The sequence below is a fragment of the Papilio machaon genome, chromosome 13 (assembly GCF_912999745.1).
Source record: "Papilio machaon chromosome 13, ilPapMach1.1, whole genome shotgun sequence".
NCBI lineage: Eukaryota > Metazoa > Arthropoda > Insecta > Lepidoptera > Papilionidae > Papilio > Papilio machaon.
In genome coordinates this window covers 2,639,391-2,651,163 of record NC_059998.1, presented here as the reverse complement: position 1 = coordinate 2,651,163, position 11,773 = coordinate 2,639,391, and positions in this window count along the sequence as shown.

The following is an 11,773-nucleotide window of genomic DNA, read 5'->3' as shown; positions in this document are numbered from 1 at the left end:
GGTGGTTACTTAACGATGTGACTCACTTGTTTGTTTGCCGCTTTCAAAGAAATGTTTATTTCATGCCTAGAATTATTAAACACAAAGTTAAGGCAAATATGAAAAAAAACGCATTTGCTTTATGTATGTAGTCAGGTTTTAATATTGACCATTTCAACCAGTTTCAAAACGGCCAACCAGAACAAGGATATAGTCAACGTTTGGACGACGGGCGATATATTAATCGAGATCCTGTTATGCATATATCGTGGATGGCATCACTCGAACCTTCACCATTACAAAAACCAAGTGTTCGTTTATAAGCGCTATTTTTTACTTAAATAAATTGCAACACCTTTTATCCTTACAGTGACAATATTCAACAATTTTTTTTCGCAACGTCGCGACAAATAAGTCTAACCTTTACCGTCTAATATCTTTATTATTTTGACACTTATGTGAATTGAGTTGCACAGGTGAAAACGCGGGAACTCATTATAATAGTTGACATTTGGAACGTGTACGCGGCGAGAACATTGCTAAGGCATGCGACTATATTTTTTTGTGAATTAGCTGACCGATCGGATGTCGGCGCACGGCCACTGGCGTCCCTCAGGAATCCGGTACAAACCAGTTTCACAGCTGGGCGCTGTCACGATAACGATTTGACATAACAGAACAAAATACAATTATAGCAGTCACATATTTGTCATATGATTAACATTCGAAAACAAAATTAGTCATATCTTATGAGCACATATAAGTGCTTTGGAAACTTTGTTTTCATATATTCGTACCGTTAAGTAGTCCATAGTCTTGTTTTATACTTATGACAGATCGTTCGGATAAAAGCAATAGAAACGATAAGACAGAACGCATCTGTAACTTCTTCGTTGTAGGTTACATTGTATGTAACGATACAAATGCCAAGTGGTCATCCACTTATTCGCTGCCAATTGATATAAATGTAACTATGAGTCGGTCGGTAACATTGATTAATATGAACACTAAAATTATCTCATCTAAACCGATTATGAGAGCATCGTAATAATTTCCTGTTTGAAATCATCTGTTTTCATCACAGACTAAAAATATCTCGAACGCATTCGGCGCGCTTTTCGGCCGACTCAGCTGATGTGACGTCACCCACGACATGGCCGCGTTGACACGACATAGATAATACACGAATACACTCTCACAAGCGTATTGTGCCTACGGTCATGCTACGGCCAGTCCTTCTATGCTCAACGAAAAAGTAATGCATTTTTACTTATATTAGGCCCAAAATTTAGGGCGTTTATTCATATTATATGCAGGTATTTGTATCATAAAATTTCTAAAGTGTGATTACAAAATTGGTTGAATGGAGAGAATAACAAAACAAATAAAATTTTTGCGTAGAAAAGTGATAAACAAATTCTAAGTAACTTAGTAAGTAATAAGTTACTGTAAGAAAGAAAAATTGTTTAAAAAAATGTTTTGTTTAAAATTCCGAAAGTATATAGAATAATGCAAATTAATGTAAGCACTTGCATGACAGCAACCAGTTGCCAGTTTGGAGATTTCCCAACTGGTTATTTCGAAATTTAAAAATTAGAACTCTAATTATTAAAAAATAAGCCACTTTAATCTCTGGACCGAAAGTTTTTTTTAATTAATCATCATTAACTTTTCCTCAGTTAATTAAATTAAGATAATTTGGATAAAAACGATATCTTGTAGTTACACTCATGTATTTACTAATTTTTTTAAACCGGGGGCTGTGGTCTTATTTCCTGTCACGTCTGAGAAATAATTATTTCGCCGAAGTTCGAAACATTGATTATTATCTCTACTTATCTCTGTGGCATAAAAAGACATATTAAGATCAAGTCTTTAATCAACTTTATTAATGATAGCATATTTAAACGAATTAGTGTTTTTTCTTTAAGTCATAATTATAATTTTAAAATGTTGAAATTTACACTTTATTTACACATTTTTAACTTTTATAAGTGAGTGAGTGAGCACGAACATATTGAGAGCAAGATTTATTTTTATAAAAGGATAATTGGAAATGGCGCGCTTCAATACCAAACTCAAGTGACAGACTCTATAAGAAAGGGAAGGGGACATGAACGTCCATTTTCGAGTAGGTTCAATGCTCCGTCGCTACACCGATACGGTATCGGTTCTTCTATCCTTACCTAATTTTTTGTTTCTTTTTCGTTGCAGATAATCGTCACAATGTGTAACTTAAGGAAAAGTTAAAAACTACTATGAGAAGATTAAGGTAATTCAATACAATTAAATTCTTTAACTTTCGTGGCTACAAAGGTAGAGACTAAAGAAAGTATGGATGGATTGTGTGAAAGAATATGCGTAAGAAGGGTGTGAATTCAGATATGACGGCTGATAGAGATGTATGGAGGAGTAGTACATACTGTGCCGACCCTCCATAAGGATGAGGGCAGGTTGATGATGATGGAACTTTCGTGAGACATTAATAAATTAATTAAGAACTTCGAAATCGAAAAATTTTGAGATCTTCGCAACATGACCGCGAAGATCTCTAAATTAACACTCGCTCTGAAGATGGACTCCCGACGAGTCCGAAACTAGTCGGTGTCGTCACCGGAAGATCATACGTGAGTTAAGCCGTACTTAATTAATTTATTGTAATTCAATACATATAGTTTTTGTATTCTACTGATATAAAACGAGTTTACGAAAGCTATCTGAATATCTGTACTCCGCCCTGTAAGGCATGAGTACGAGAAATGAGAGTAAATGAGAGTATGAGAAATCTAAAGGTCTCGCTTAGTGACCACTTAATCATCTTATTAAACATGATATAATTTAATGCACATGTTTTCTTCATTGAGACATGATATGAGGATACCGAATGCCTAAATTTAATCACATGTCACGTGGCAACGTGTTCCGAATAACAATGGCGGTGGCCGGAAGGACGTGGTCGCCATGCGGTCAATGTTTCCCAATGCGATATAGGAAGTTTGATTCTAAGAAATGTCTGTATTGTGCATTATTATCAAGCACTTATTATTTAAATAGTATATTTTTAATTCAAGTTCTAATATAAGTAAATACATGAGAAGTTCTATCTAAGTTTTTAGTTTTAATTTTATATTTTTTAAGGTTTTTAGCTTCTAGCGTAATTTCAACATATTCAATATAAACATATTAATATCACTTCTTATTTACGTATGGCATATTGTGTCATCTCTTTTATGTAATTAAATAGTAAATAATCTAAGTTTTCAGAAATATATTTTTATTAATTTTTAAAGTATCTTTGGACCACCTGACCTATTCTTATACAATTAACCTTCTTGCATCCAAGTTCAATTGTTTTTTAAATATACAGTGAAAGGCACTTAATCTAGGAATGTAGATATTTTAATGATTATCATACGACAAAAAATAACAAAATAACCTACTTTTGAAATGGAAATGTTTTTGTTAAATATTACTTAATCAGTTGTTATTCTAAAACCCGTCTTTTATGCCTCATCAAGTAAACTTGTTTTCGTTCAGCCTAATCGTTACAGCAGTTTAAAGTTTCTATATATTAGAATTCCCTTGTCAGCTAATTCACAAACAAGCGACTATTCCGGTCGGCCAGCGGCTGACTCAGCGGACGTACACTTAATAAATATTCATAAATAATTAAATCAAACTAAGTATTGACGTTCATCTCCAAATAAAAATAATATCTTCAAACTAATATATACATGTCCACATCCATTCATAAGTAAACATATAATTTTAGAAAAAGAATTTCTTTTAACACATTTATGCCAGACAGGTTTATCAATGACGATTCTGTTTTAAAATTATTGAATAACTTGCTGCCTATTATTGTAAATTATGAAAAGTTCGTAATTTTTTTTTATTTTATGTATGTAGTACATCAAATTTAATTACAATACAATAATATCACCAAACTGCAGCAGCTGTTTACTGGAGAAAAACTGCACCATAAATCCTTACAATAAACTAATACTTATTTTGATTTTACATAAAACGACACTTTGTCAAAAATACACTTTTTCTGGGTTCCAATCACACCACATGGCAATTGTGTTTTTCAATTTACATATGTACATTTATCCAACATTCCGACATTGAAGGAAAACATCGTGATGCAACTTGAACATTTCTGTGAAGAAATTGAAAGATATGTGTGAATTCAACCGACTTGCACTGGGCCATCGTTGTTAATTATTGCCTAATCACCCCTGACTTATGGTAGTTTGCGAGTCTCCTCAATGGAGACTTATAGTGAGCTGACAACTTACTTACACGAAAAAGATAATTTAACATAATGCTAAAAAAGTTAAAATTACAACTAGGTTTCATTATAAAATATGGTGACAGTTCGCGAGACAGTACAAGATAACTGGTTATACACACATCTCTATATCCGATAAAAAGCATATGTGGTTGTGATAAGGCGAAGTGTGACGTCACAATTCAGTTCGATAACGAAGATTACCCCACGCCCGATCTATATTCCCGACATCTTTTCGTATTACAAACATATTTATCATTCTTCATTTCAATGGCGACTTCTTGTTCATGTTACTCTTCGCGCAATTCATCCATCTCGTTTTCGGCTTACCCCTACTGACCTAACTCTCCACGTTCATATCTGCTTACCTTATAAAGGAAAAGATAGTTTGTGTATAATGTTATTTTTAGATAGTTTCCTCGTGAATAAATTCTTAGAAATCATTTTAGATTTTAATAAGCAAACATCTTTGAAATCAAACATCAAAAAAAGCAACATTGGTCGTTTTTGATCGGCTACAGAGAGATCAAATCGTGGTTTGAAAAAAATATCTAGAATCTAGAATAGATAGAAAAAAATAAAAAAAACAAGGCGTCAAATATAATATGTACAATAAGATTCAAACTTTATTGCGGCTCGTGGCTAGCTGCGAACATATATGATTACCATTTGAGGAAAGCGAGTAGTAGTGTGCCCCACCCGATATTTATACCCTGACAATAGTTACCTTTTTGTGATAATAGTTTTATATAGTTGAAATAGTTTTCTTCTTGTTGTGCAGCGTCTCGTATAAAATGTCGAGCGGCCATAAAGTTTGTATGTCATTGTAGTGATGACGCGTCAGCCGGGTGAACGACATCTGAGTCACGGCACGTCCTCAGCCGCGCTCAACTTACACGGACAACTGCAAGTGTTACTTACTCATTACACTTCTTATTTATTCACAGGTATTGATAAATAAATTATAACTCACCATCACAATCAATTAATATTTTTTACAATTTCTCAAGGAAAAATACAGTCTCTCTTTTACCAAAATCATTTCAATTTAGTTAATATGAAAAATGCTAGTTTCGATATCCATGTTTATTTAATGTTAAACACTTGCTATTTGTATCTCGTAGACTTCATTCAAATTTTTTCTGTTTTTAATGAACCCCCTGAAGTTGTTCCCGCCAGCAAAACTCCCGCCGGGTCTTTCGCGAATGCTAGAGAGTCCACCTGGATTCGTTGTTCTAAACCAGTGATTGTCAAACTTATTTATTTCACCGCCCCCTTTGAAAATCAATTATATTTCAGAGCCCCCTAATTTTTATTCAGCCCTAAAACTTAAAAACCACAATTTCATTACTTTAATTAATTTAAATGCCTCTCATTTTTTGGGCCTCTTATCGCCCCCTCCTAGGTTTCAAACGCCCCCAAGGAGGCGTTATCGCCCACTTTGGGAAACAATGTTCTAAACCTATGTAATTCGTCATTTCTATGTTTACATATTAGTCCTCACTTAAAATTACACATAGATAAATTAAATATTTCTTCTAGCTGTAATGTAACGTTTCATAATAATCACGGCATTTTTATTTTGTTATTAAATAACATAAAAAAGCAATAGAAATATCATTAATCATTCTGTTTTTATATTATTCTACACGTTGATCACGATTTTTGATTATATTTATTTAATTATCATCTATTTGGTTATTGTAATAATACAATGTAAGAACGTGTTATGGTATACTTTTTCGTTAAGAAATATTGGTCATTTAACGTACGATATGATTAATGTAGTTAAACAAAAACATTAAAATAAATGAAAATAATGAGGTGGTCGGGAAGATTTGCGGTTTAATATGGCATCACGGTAAATGCCCCTGGTCTTAGAATACAACCTCTTTGGTAATATAAGTCCGTCAACCAGCCTTAATATGCTCGTTATTTGTTTTGCTTCACAGTTTTTTTTATGTTCGCATTAAAATGTTCTATAAGTTCTTTGTCTTTGATTATGTTCTTTTTAATTTTAATAAAAAGTATATTTTAATATTATATTTAGGTAGGAAAAAGCTCGCAAATCTCACTACTTCAAAATTTATAACTTATTTTGTAAAAAAATCAATTAATTTTCAGTTTTAATAAAATCAATGAAATGTATTAAGTAATTGAGAAAAAATAACAAGATTTTAATATATATGGTATTATGAGCAAAACCGACTAGAAGGCGATAATTTATATTGTGTTCAGTAAACAAATAAAAAATGATGTATCCTAACTTTTGATTGTAGCTTTGAAAAATATATAAATTAAATTTTCGCGCCATATTGAATTTTCACGATGCAATAGGTAATGTAGCAGCGGCGCGCAGTTGCTAGCGACGTTGACGTCAAAGTTTAAGTTGCATCCGCCCGCGCCATTTTTGTAATAAATGTTTTTGACGTTTTATGAACTAGAAAACGTCATAAGTTGCTATTTTAACTATTCAAATATCCTTCCTATAGAGTCACGATCTTTTAAATTACAATTAGCTCTACATTGTTTTTCGCACACAAAGTAAATATTTTATTAAACCGCATTTGTAGTCTTTATAGGCTAACAAATTGTCTAAAGTAACTAGTAAAAAAAAAATCAAATGTCAATAACATAAAGCAAAATAAAACGTCAACGATCCTGAGTTAATGTAAACTAATGCACATTTCAGGTCGCGTGCGATGTTCCTTTGAAAAAGAGCGCTGAAACGTGTCGGTGGCGCCGCCAGCGCGCCAAGCGGACAGTGTGGGACCGAATGGTTCCCGCCGAAACAGGCGCGGTTATGGCGCGAAGGCTCGCGATTGGTCGGCCGCGCGGCAGTGGCGGCGCGCAAGGCCGCCGGTTTTCCCGCGAACAATGCCAAATGGTGCATTTGTCAAGGTGAGTTCGTTCACCGGCGTCGCGGGCGCCGCTCGCTCGCTTGCTCGCGCCGGCCGAAGGTCGTCGGAAGGCAGCGCGCGTTTGGTGTGCTCGCCTCGCCCGCGCCATCGAGACACCTTATTCGCTAATACACTTCTACATTACAGGTGAAATAATTTCTGTTTTTATACTCCTTGTAATTTATATAAATAATTAAATGTAAATAGATAATCTGGTGTTATGTGAAACTTTGCTTTCTGCGATATTAATATTTTAAAAAGTTTTCGTAGTGTTGAATATGGTGAGTAAAATGTTTTAACACATGTTTTGACACAAATTTACTATTTATTGTATGTAACATTATAATTTTGTTAACTTTAACTGAAACTATAAAACACACATGGTTGAAGAATCAAGAATAAATTGGAGAACAGGAACAAAGAAGAAAGAAAAAGTATCAAGTGCTACGCCCGGACGAACTTCCCAGTTCGGCCGACATTCACGGGTCGGTGGGATCTTCGTCCGTTTGTATCGCTTATACGTTTTATCAACAACATGTCAAGACATGAACGCGACGGCCGAGGAATCAAGAAATACTGAAATCCCCGAGAAGACAATTTTGCTGCGAGTACCGCGAAAGTATCAATAAATTGGCAGGACACTTCAAATACCTTTGCCCGCTAACGGGTAGAGAAGTGTTGCGAATTTGTTGAGCGCGGGAAAATGTGGCGCGACGGAGGCGGAGGCGGGACGCCTGCAAACATTAGCATAGACAACGTTGCACATCACGTTTTCCTTTAACTTTTTTGTTTGTGTTGTAAAAAATACAACCTGACAATAACTTTCGACTTTAACAGTGAATAATATAATTAAAAATACTAATCTATATTTTTAAAGATATGCTTATTTAACTTTAAGCTTGTAATTTATTTACTTTTATTTCTTATGGCTAACGTGTATTTTTGACATTACCAATCTTAAAATAAACCATTGTTTTTATTTGGATTTGTAAAATCAAGTTTGTGATGGTCATGTTAAAGTCGGATTGGTTTTGGGTAATATGAAGTTATTTATTTTACTTGAATTACATTTAATTTAATACACACATTTTCTTTTACCTACATTATCTTTTAGAAAGAACTTCAATTTTTTTTTACATTAGATTCACGTCTATATTAGACGTGAATCTAATAGGTGAGTGTTATAACAAGCTTAAATTGTATTAAATTGAAAATTTTGGCCATCAATACGTTATTATGAGTGATGTTTCTATGAATTCTGTATTTTACACAATATCTAAGCAATAGATAAAATTGATAGTCGCGTGATATAGGTGAAACACTTAAAACTGATTTTATATCAGGCCTAAAACCTGTATCGAATAGCTTAATGGTAATTTTATAGTACGATATATCACACCCTTGACTTTATAGCCTAATGAAGTGAAAATATCATATTTTTAATTAGGTCCCTATAATTCTAAGGGTGTTATATGTTGTCGTCAGCCTATATATGTTCCCACCGAGGAGCTCGGGGCCTGCCAACCAAACTGGCCCAGTGCGGGTTGACTTCACACATATTTTTCTTTGAATTTCTTCGCTGATATATCCTGTTTGCATCACGAGTTTTTCCTACACCGTAGAAACGTACAAAGGACATTTAAAAAAGTGCGCGGTATGAATCATATTATTTACGCTATCGCTTGTTTCATAATGCTAAGAATCGCAAATGCATCATCGACTTACATTAACCTTACTAATATTATAAATGCGAAAGTTTAGATGGATGGATGTTTGTTAGGAGGTATCTCCGGAGCGGCTTAACGGATCTTGATGACGTTTGGCACAGATGTAGAACATTGTCTGGAAGAAAGATAGACTACTTACTGTTTTTTTTTTAAATTACGCGCGTGCAGTATGTTAACAAGTTTGATTAAAATTTCAATAAGTTTAATACATAACGGGTCGATTTATATAATATAATAGAACAAAATATTGGGAGAATAACAAGAGTAGGTACATTGTTATTTTTTCGAGACTGTTGGGACTGGTTTTTGAAAAGATTTGAGTAGACTCGTAATAAAAAATAAAAAAAAATTAACTCAACATTCTTAACGGAATGAAATTGTATTTCTCATAGTTTGTTACAGCGTACGTAATAAGGCAGGCGAAAATTTCGGTAATTTCGAAAGTCGCATTCCATTCATCATCATTTACACATGATCGCATTCAGATGATTCATCGTGCATCGTCAAAACTTGCGAAAGTTCCAGAGCGCTCGCGTCATATTATTTTGATATTTTACTGGAATAAAAAAGCCTCATTTTGACAGCCATCAACCTACATTAAAGGGCTCGGTAAAGTTTTTGTGAAATTTTGCGTACCTATTTGTCAAATTATTCGATTATATATTTTTGCTTGACGCTTTCTTTTGTCTACGTTTTGTTCGACATCTTGATAAAACAAATATGACAAAAAAATTATCTTTTACCGGGCGTTGTAATTCGGAAAAATAACAACCTATATACATATTTGTAGAGTAATAAATTATATTTGTTAGATTTAATAATCACGAAGAATTGACTGATTTATTAATTGCTTTTCTAACTCCAATTAAGGATATTTATTTTTATTTTCTGGCAAACTTTTTATATCTTAGGAAAGATTGATTTCATTTAAGTATTATCTACATTTTATCGAACTTCTTAATCTAGTAAATCTCTTCATAAGTTAATTTTTATTTTTTCTAATAAATTGTAATAATCCTATCCTATTTAGGTTAGACAGTGAAAAAATTCTCGTATTCTAAGCAATGCCAAGTTTTGGGGTGGAACCAATTGAAAAAAGCTTTTTCGTGCGTAATCAAATGGGTTATATTTTAATACTAGTTAATTTACTTTTAGAACCTGTTTCACGATGTCCAAGTGCTGGATTACTAACAAATAAATTAACTGACATATACTACTTCCTGCCAAAATAGTTTGTTCATGACTTGTACATTTTGAAATAGAACCTTGATGTTTTATTTCCTATAAAGATGTTTGTGTTTACAGATAACTCGTTAATAAATATATCTTCTCCTTTTTATATAGAAATGTCTATATTTTTGTATTGTAAACATGGTACAAAATAAAAAAAAATGTTTTTCAAATGTGTTTTATTATTTAATTCCTAGGAACTATTCAAGTCTAGTGTGGGCATTAACCTCTTACGTATTCAGGCTGTCAACAAGTTAAGCTGTATTTAATAACATCAGGCGAGCCGTTTTTCAATACGTAATACTTTGAAAATTACAGTAATTTAAGATGTAGTGAAAATAGGTCTTAAAGCGTCGTATTCGTAAATCTTTCCGACGTCAACCGGTTTTCCACGCAGAGGCGACTAATGGCACTTAAACTTGTCTAATCCCTTGGACGTGTATTGATCTTACTTTTTATAGCATTAAGGATAAGCAGTTTAGCTCGTACTTAGCCCATGCAAGAAACTAAGGACTTTAGTATTAGAATGGATAATCATTTTAAATAAATGAAGAAAATAATAATATTATCAAGTCACTGACTAAGCTGTGCGATGCGAAAAAAAGCGCATCATGAGTTAACTTGTGACCGGTCAACAAAGTGTTAAGTACTTCAAAGTGGAGAGAACATAAGTACTATTGTCAATAATAGTTGATTTGAGTGAAATGCCACAACACCTTTCCTTCTCCGTTTTTACACAAAAAATATATTGCAGTTTATATTTTTTTTTTGTATGTAATTAATAGATAACCAATCTATAAAGGGTTATTTCCACATCAATAAGACTTTGAGTCCTTTATGAGAATGTTTGAAGCCAACAGTTGTAATTCTTGAAATTGTTGACCAGCAGAAATCAGATGACCAGTTTCCTAAATCACTTCAAATAAATGAAAAAAAAAATGGCTCTTGGACGGTAATAACATGAAAGCTTCATGTATTTCTTGGTAATAAGGATAAAGCAGGATAGTTTAAATCAGGGATACCCAAAGTGGTCGATATCAAACTTAAAGCGTTGCTAATTCTCACTCTGTCTTCTATTGACCAAAGTCAGAATGAAAAATAATAATAATTGATTTTTAAAAGTAGGTAATTTGGCGATAAGTGTCTGTGTTAACAGTTCATTTTGGAAAAGGGATAACTTGTTCAAAATAATTTGTGGATCCCAGGATTAAAGGATTCGGAGGTTAAATTTGAGACAAAATACCAATGTTTAAACAAATCAATATTATTTCCAATAAATTTATCATTACATCCACATAGAATGCATTATATTTATTACAATCTAAGAATAAAACATAAAAAGTCTTCGACAGCGTGAAACTAAACGTTACGATTATAAGTTAAAAAAAATATATTTACAATAAGATAGTATAAACACAAAACAGAACATAACAAAATAAAATTGATGCAACAATAAAATAATAAATATTTCTTTCAATGACAGTGGTTCAACATGGTAAAGTTACAGTTAACTCTAAAAGATAATAATTAATATGTTAGTTATACAAGTTTTATTACAAAATTATCTATAGGACTTCGCATCACAGAGCAAAGCGATCTCTGAGTCTACCTTCCGACCAACAAGTCCAAGCACAAGTTCACAC